Source organism: Halichoerus grypus, chromosome 13 (assembly GCF_964656455.1).
Source record: "Halichoerus grypus chromosome 13, mHalGry1.hap1.1, whole genome shotgun sequence".
Lineage (NCBI taxonomy): Eukaryota > Metazoa > Chordata > Mammalia > Carnivora > Phocidae > Halichoerus > Halichoerus grypus.
In genome coordinates, this window is record NC_135724.1 from 77,238,229 (window position 1) to 77,247,043 (window position 8,815).

Sequence of the window (8,815 nt, forward strand, 5' to 3'; positions counted from 1 at the left end):
CAGACAAATTAGATTTTAAACCAAAGAGTATAATAAGAGATGAGGAAGGACACTATATCCTACATAAAGGGTCTATCCAACAGGAAGATCTAACAATTGTAAATATCTATGCCTCTAACATGGGAGCAGCCAATTCTATAAGCCAGGTAATAACAAAATCAAAGACACACATTGACAACAATCCAATAATAGTAGGGGACTTTAACAGCCCCCTCACGGAAATGGACAGATCATCTAAGCAAAAGATCAACAAGGAAATAAAGGCTTAAAATGACACACTGGACCCAATGGACTTCACAGATATATTCAGAACATTCCATCCCAAAGCAACAGAATACACATTCTTCTCTAGTGCCCATGGAACATTCTCCAGAATAGATCACATCCTAGGTCACAAATCAGGTCTCAACCAGTACCAAAAACTGGGATCATTCCCTGCATGTTTTCAGACCACAATGCTTTGAAACTAGAACTCAATCACAAGAGGAAAGTCAGAAAGAACTCAAATACATGGAGGCTAAAGAGCATCCTACTAAAGAATGAATGGGTCAACCAGGAAATTAAAGAAGAATTAAAAAAAATTCATGGAAACCAATGAAAATGAAAACACAACTGTCCAAAATCTTTGGGATGCAGCAAAGGCGGTCCTAAGAGGAAAGTATATAGCAATACAAGCCTTTCTCAAGAAACAAGAAAGGTCTCAAGTACACAGCCTAACCCTACAGCTAAAGGAGCTGGAGAAAGAACAGCAAATAAAGCCTAAACCCAGCCAGAGAGGAGAAATAATAAAGAACAGAGCAGAAATCAATGAAATAGAAATCAAAAGAACAGTAGAACACATCAACGAAACTAGGAGCTGGTTCTTGGAAAGAATTAATACGATTGATAAACCCCTGGCCAGACTTATCAAAAAGAAAAGAGAAATGACCCAAACAAATAAAATCACGAATGAAAGAGGAGAGATCCCAACCAACACCAAAGAAATACAAACAATTATAAGAACATAGTATGAGCAACTCTATGCCAGCAAATTAGATATTCTGGAAGAAATGGATGCATTCCTAGAGACGTGTAAACTACCAAAACTGAACCAGGAAGAAATAGAAAACCTGAACAGACCCATAACCACGAACGAAATGGAAGCAGTCATCAAAAGTCTCCCAACAAACAAGAGCCCAAGGCCAGATGGCTTCCCAGGGGAGTTCTACCAAACATTTCAAGAAGAATTCATACCTATTCTTCTGAAACTGTTCCAAAAAATAGAAATGGAAGGAAAACTTCCAAACTCATTTTATGAGGCCAGCATTACCTTGATCCCAAAACCAGACAAAGAGCCCATCCAAAAGGAGAGTTACAGACCAATATCCCTGATGAACATGGATGCAAAACTGCTCACCAAAATACTAGCCAAGAGGATCCAGCAGTACATTAAAAGGATTATTCACCACGACCAAGTGGGATTTATTCCTGGGCTGCAAGGTTGGTTCAACATCTGCAAATCAATCAATGTGATACAATACATTAATAAAAGAAAGAACAAGAACCATATGATCCTCTCAGTAGATGCAGAAAAAGCATTTGACAAAGTATAGCATCCTTTCTGGAATGAAACTCTTCAGAGTGTACGGAGAGGGGGTACACACCTCAATATCGTAAAGGCCATCTAGGAAAAACCCACAGCGAATATCTTTCTCAATGGGGAAAAACTGAGAGCTCTTCCCCTAAGGTCAGGAACACGGCAGCGATGTCCACTATCACCATTGTTATTCAACATAGTACTAGAAGGCCTAGCCACAGCAATCAGACAACAAAAAGAAATCAAAGGCATCCAAATCAGCAAAGAAGAAGTCAAACTCTCACTCTTTGCAGATGATAGGATACTTTATGTGGAAAACCCAAAAGACTCCACCCCAAAACAGCTAGAACTCATACAGGAATTCAGTCAAGTGGCAGGATATAAAATCAATGCGGAAAACTCAGTTGCATTTCTATATGCCAACAACAAGACAGAAGAAAGAGCAATTAAGGAGTCGATCCCATTTACAGTTGCACCCCAAACCATAAGATACCAAGGAATAAATCTAACCAAAGAGGCAAAGAATCTGCACTCAGGAAACTCTAGAATACTCATGAAAGAAATTGAGGAAGACACAAAGAAATGGAAAAATGTTCCATGCTCATGGATTGGAAGAACAAATATTGTGAAAATGTCAATGCTACCTAGAGCCATCTACACATTTAATGCAATCCCTATCAAAATGCCATCCACTTTTTGCAAAGAAATGGAACAAATCATCCTAAAATTTGTATGGAACCAGAAAAGACCCTGGATAGTCAGAGGAATGTTGACAAAGAAAAGCAAAGCTGGCGGCATCACAATCCGGACTTCAAGCTCTATTCCAAACCTGCAATCATCAAGACCGTATGGTAATGGCACAAAAACAGACACATAGATCAATGGAACAGAATAGAGAGCCCAGAAATGAACCCTCAACTCTATGGTCAACTAACCTTCGACAAAGCAGGAAAAAATATGCAATGGAAAAAAGACAGTCTCGTCAATAAATGGTGCTGGGAAAATTGGACAGCCACATGCAGAAGAATGAAACTGGACCATTTCTTTACACCACACACAAAAAGAGACTCAAAATGGATGACAGGCCTCAGTGTGACACAGTAATCCATCAAAATACTAGAGAACACAGGCAGCAACCTCTTCGACCTCAGCCACAGCAATTTCATCCCAGAAACATCACCAAAGGCAAGGGAAGCAAGAGCGAAAATGAACTATTGTGACTTCATCAAGATAAAAAGCTTTTGCACAACAAACAAAACAGTCAAGAACACCAAAAAAACAACTGACAGAATGGGAGAAGATACTTGCAAAGGACATATCAGATAAAGGCCTAGTATCCAAAATCTATAAAGAACTTATCAAACTCAACAACCACAAAACAAATAATCCAATCAAGAAATGGGCAGAAGACATGAACAGACATTTTTCCCAAGAAGACATCCAAATGCCAACAGACACATGAGAACGTGATCCACATCGACCGGGATCAGGGAAATCCAAATCCAAACCTCAATGGGATGCCCTCACACCAGTCAGGATGGCTAAAATTAACAAGTGAGGAAACGACAGATGTTGGTGAGGATGCGGAGAAAGGGGAACCCTCCTACACTGTTGGTGGGGATGCAAGGTGGTGCAGCCACTCTGGAAAACAGTATGGAGCTTCCTCAAAAAGATGAAAATAGAGCTACCCTATGACCCAGCAATTGCACTACTGGGTATTTACCCCAAAGATACAAATGTAGTCATCTGAAGGGGTACGGGCACGCCAAAGTTTATAGCAGCATTGTCCACAATAGCCAACCTATGGAAAGAGCCAAGATGTCCACCCACAGATGAATGAATAAAGAAGATGTGGTATATATGTACAACGGAATATTAGGCAGGCATCAAAGAAAACAAAATCTTGCCATTTGCAATGACGTAGATGGAACTAGAGGGTATTTTGCTAAGCGAAATAAGTCAATCAGAGAAAGAGAAGTATCATATGATCTCACTGATAGGAGGAATTCTTAATCTCAGGAAACAAACTGAGGGTCACTGGAATGGTGGGGGGTGGGAGGGATGGGGTGACTGGGTGATGGACCCTGGGGAGGGTATGTGTTCTGGTAAGCGCTGTGAATTGTGCAAGACTGTTGAATCTCAGATCTGTACCTCTGAAACAAATAATGCAATACATGTTAAGAAAGAAAAAAAGAAGAAGAATGTAGCAGGAGGGGGAGAATGAAGCGGGGGAAATCGGAGGGGGAGAAGAACCATGAGAGACGATGGACTCTGAAAAACAAACTGAGGATGTAATGTATGGGGATTAACATAACAATAAAAAAATTTATTAAAAAAAAAAAGAAAAGAAAAACAAACTGAGGGTTCTAGAGGGGAGGGGGGTGGGAGGATGGGTTAGCCTGGTGATGGGTATTGAGGAGGGCACGTTCTGCATGGAGCACTGGGTGTTACGCACAAACAATGAATCATGGAACACTATATCTAAAACTAATGATGTAATGTATGGGGATTAACATAACAATAAAAAAATTTAAAAAAAAAAGCTGGAGTTCTGTATGCAAACTATGCAATTATCTGTAGGCATAAATTTTTATTTCTCTTTTCATCTCAAAACGTTACCTTTTGGGCGCCTGGGTGGCTCAGTCGTTCAGCGTCTGCCTTCGGCTCAGGTCATGATCTCAGGGTCCTGGGATCGAGCCCCACATCAGGCTCCCTGCTCCATGGGAAGCCTGCTTCTCCCTCTCCCACTCCCCCTGCTTGTGATCCCTCTCTCAATGTGCCTCTCTCTGTCAAATAAATAAATAAAATCTTTAAAAAAAAAAAAGTTACCTTTTATTTTTTTATCTATGTTACTAACTCCCTGTGTACTTGCTTATCAGTCTCTGTCAATGGATTTCTTTGTCTCTCATTGTGTGTGAAAGGCGGGATACTCGATGGATATACGTAAAAATATATATATTCTCTATTTCACCAGTCTATACCTCTGGGGAGGGTAACAGGTTGAGTGAAAGCTTATTGCTGTTATTTCTGTAAACCTATGCTTTGGGATAACAGTCGATGTAAAGGATGTAACGTAAAAGAAAATGTGTGTTTTGGTATGTAAGCTTAACAAGCTAGACACATTCTTCTCAGCTCTTATGGAAAACTAGTCGTATGAAGGGAAGCAGCGTGTGCCCAAATATATTGAACTCAGGACACATTTCAGGAGAAGGGAGAAGGCACGTGAAGACAAAAGTCAGTCTTGAATTTCCATATGGCAGGAGCATGGAAATTACCTCTCCATCCTAAGAACACGCAAAAGCCTGAAGAGACTGAAAAATCAACTGCTCTTCTGGGATCCATAAGAGAGGGCAGGACACAGGGCAAACGATGGCCCTCAGGAGACAGAAAAGGGAACACAGGGAATCCAGGTTTCCTGGAGCACAGGCTCTCTAGCAGGACACACTGTTTTCTCAAGCTCACCTGGAACATTCAGCAAAAGACACCACATGCTGGGCCATAAAACACACCCCAACACACTGAAAAGAGCAGAAGTAATACAACAGCTGCTCTCAGACCTCTGTGAAATTAAACTAGAGATCAACAACTGGAAGAAATCTTGGAAAATCCCCCAATAGCTGGAGGTTGAAAAATACACTTCTGAATAACACGATGGTCAAAGAAGAAGTCTCAAGAGAAACTTTCAAATAGTTTGAACTAAATGACATGAAAATGTACGTTGACAAAAATTTATGGAAAGGCAGTGCTTGGGGGAATTTATGGTACTGAGTGTCATGTGTTGGAAAATAAGAGAGATTTCAAGTGAATAGGCTTCCTCCACAGAAAACAAGGCAAAAAAGAGTAATGAAATATAAAGCAAGCAAGAGAGAAAATAATATCATGGCAGATACCAATGAAATGGAAAACTTTCTAATTCTCAGACAAAATCAACAAAACCAAGACAAAAGCTGGTTCTTTGTAAATATGAGTCAAATGGATAAAGCTCTGGCCTGACTCACCATGAAGAAAGAGAGAAGACACACATTAATATCAGATGGAAGAGGAGTCGTCACTACTGATCCTGTGGAGGTTGAAAGGATTCTAAAGTAATACATGGTAAGATTCTCGGATACCTTAAACAAAAGAGGCCAATTCCTTCAAAGACAGAAACTACCAAAACCCACACAAGGGAAATAGATTATCTGAATAGGCACGTATCAAAGACACTTAATCAATAGTTAATATGCGAAAGGAAGTGCCGGCCCCAGGGTGGTTGACTGGTGACTTCTATCAAATCTTTTTTTTTTTTTTTTTTAAGATTTTATTTATTTGCGAGAGAGAGAATGAGAGACAGCATGAGAGGGAGGAGGGTCAGAGGGAGAAGCAGACTCCCTCCTGAGCAGGGAGCCCGATGTGGGACTCGATCCCGGGACTCCAGGATCATGACCTGAGCCCAAGGCAGTCGCTTAACCAACTGAGCCACCCAGGCGCCCGACTTCTATGAAATGTTAAAAAGCCTAACAGTCTTGCTGTATAATCCAGCCATATCGCTCTTAGGTATTTAGCCAGTTGAGTTGAAAAATTATATGTCCACACGAAAACCGGCCCAGGAGTGCTCATGTCAGCTTTATTTAGGCACACCAAAACTAGAGGCAACTAAGCTGTCCATCACTAGGTGAATGGAGAAACAACCAACCACACTCCCATACAATGAAACACGATTCTGTAATAAAAATAGCTGAGCTATCGGGGCGCAGAGTTGGCTCACTCGGTTAAGCATCCAACTCTTGAATTTAGCTCAGGTCCTGATCTCCGGGTCATGATATCTAGCCCCATGTCAGGCAGGCTCCGTGCTGAGCATGGAGCCTGCTTAAGATTCTCTCTCCCTCTTCCTCTGCCCCTCCACCCACACCGTCACTCTTTCTCTAGCTAAAACAGTGATAAAAACAAAATAAAATAAAAATCATTGTGCTATCATGTCACAAAAAGACATCAATGAATGTTAACTGTATAGACAGAGGAAGTGAAAGAAGTCTGTCTGGAAAAGCAGCATGGTTTATGGTTCCAACTCTAGGATATTCTGGAAAAAGGAAAGCTATCGATGTGATGAAAGGTCAACAGGTGCCCAGATTTCTAGACAAAGTGCAAGGTCATTAGCAGGTGAAACACAGGATTTTGAAGGAAGTGAACCTGCTCTGTACATGGTGGATATATGATGACTCGACACACCTGCAAAACCCATACTACCACACGATACAGAGCAGACCTTAAAAGAAATGGTGGACGTCAATGAACAGTAATATCTCTACACTGGTTTGTTATTTGTGACAAATGTTCCACGCTGATGAAGGTTTTAATAATTGTGGAAAGTGTGCGCCAAGGGATACGGGTGATAGGGAACCTTTTTCTATTATCTGCTCAATTATTATGTTAATCTAAGCCTATTCTAAGTAATAAACTTTATTAATTAAAAAATAAGAAAAGAGCTATTTTTGCAAACAACAGACTAATGTGGAAACATTAGCTTCACTATAGCTACCATTAAATGTGACCACACTTGAGTTGCAAATGCAATTTTACCACTGTGGTTACAAACTGATGAGTGACCAACCAAATTAAAATTTTCACACGTGAAACAAAAATAATATGGCTTGGTATTTTTGTCTGAACTATGGGACAGTGACAAGCTAGTATAATGATTCTTCTTCCTCTTCTTTTTTTTTTTTTTGGACACAAAGAGAGAGTGTGAGCAGAGGAGGGGCACAGGGAAAGGGAGAGAGAAACTTCAGCAGGCTCCATTCCCAGCCTGGAGCCCAACACGGGGCTCAATCTCATGACCCTGACATCATGATCTGAGCCAAAACCAAGAGCTGGACACCACCCAGGTGCCCCTAGAATAATTCTTCTTGAATCAGCTTAATGACTGAATCTTCATGATACCTTCAGTAGGGTGAACTTTTGTGCGACGGCTCCAGATCCTTCGGGCCCATCTCTGGGGGTGGAGAGCAGATCTTCTCAACCATTTCTGGATGGTTACATCACTGATCTTGTTCGTAGGCCCTGGGAAATGCATTACAATACAAAGAGCTGTTGACATCTTGGTATCAGAAGACCATAGAAAAATGAGTGATAATTTTATCAGAGTTCAAACTTGGGATCCCATTGTTCATCATTTGCCTGGCAAAGCCACCTGAGTCACAGTGGGCTTTAGGAACGTCTTATAGCTCATATATCCTTAAAATACCCAGCAGAGAATGTAAACTGATGCAGTCACTATGAAAAACAATATGGAACTTCCTCCAAAAATTGACAAAAGAACTACCATTTGATCCAGCATTCCCACTTGTGGATAATAAATCCAAATGAATTTTAGTCTGGATTTCAGAGAGATATCTGCCCATGTTCTGCAACGCTATTCACAAAAGCCAAGCTATACAAACAACTTCATGTCCACTGATGAACAAATGGATAAAGAAAATGTGGTCTACCCATACAGTGGGATATTATTCTGCCTTAAAAGGAAGGAAATCTCAACATTTTTGACAACATGGGTGGCCCTGGAGGACGTCGTGTTAAGTGAAATAAGACAGACACAGTAAGACAAATATGGCATAATGTCACTTGTACGTGGAACTTAAAATAGTCCAACACACAGAAACAGAGTAGAATAGGGGCTGGGAGGAGGGCCAAAGAGGGAAACGTTGGAGATACGGTACAAAGTTTCAGTGATACAAAATAAATAAGTTCAGGAAATCTACTTTGCAACATGGGGCCTGTGATTAACAACACTGTAGTCTATGCTTGAACATCAGTAAAAGGTTAGATTGGAGGGTAAGTGCACTTACTGCCAAAGAAAAAGAAGAAAAGCTCTAGCAGACACGGTGTAGGCCAATACCTTTGTTAAGTGAGACAACAGGGGAAGACAGAACAACACCGTCATTGAGAGCATGGGGTTGGTGACTTGCTGAGAGTGAGCATACTGATGAGTGGGGGATCTGGGACAGGAATGGAGTTGGCTCCTTGGGGAGAGAGGTCCCTGAACACCTGAGACCTGCCCAGGGCACCTGAGATCATGCCCTGCAGCCCTGAACCAGGGCTCCCTCGGTCTCTTTCTCGAATCCTCCTGCCCCAAGTTGTCTGTGGGAGACGCTGATGCGCTGGAGAGGTGCCTGAGCCAGGAGAAAAGTCCAAATCCTAACTCAGCCTCCACCTCTAGGTTTCAGTCCCCGGCCCAGAACACAATGCAGATGGCCCCATGAG

At 41.4% G+C, this 8,815-nt stretch overlaps 1 long non-coding RNA gene across 1 annotated transcript in view; it reads right to left on the bottom strand.

The window, feature by feature from the left end:
* LOC144379803 (uncharacterized) overlaps positions 1 to 7,623 on the bottom strand; it is a 12,059-nt gene extending 4,436 nt beyond the window's left edge. The window contains exon 1 of the long non-coding RNA XR_013443190.1: positions 7,496 to 7,623. This is a non-coding gene — a long non-coding RNA (uncharacterized LOC144379803). The remainder of the gene's footprint in view (positions 1 to 7,495) is intronic.
* Positions 7,624 to 8,815: the final 1,192 nt, after the last annotated feature.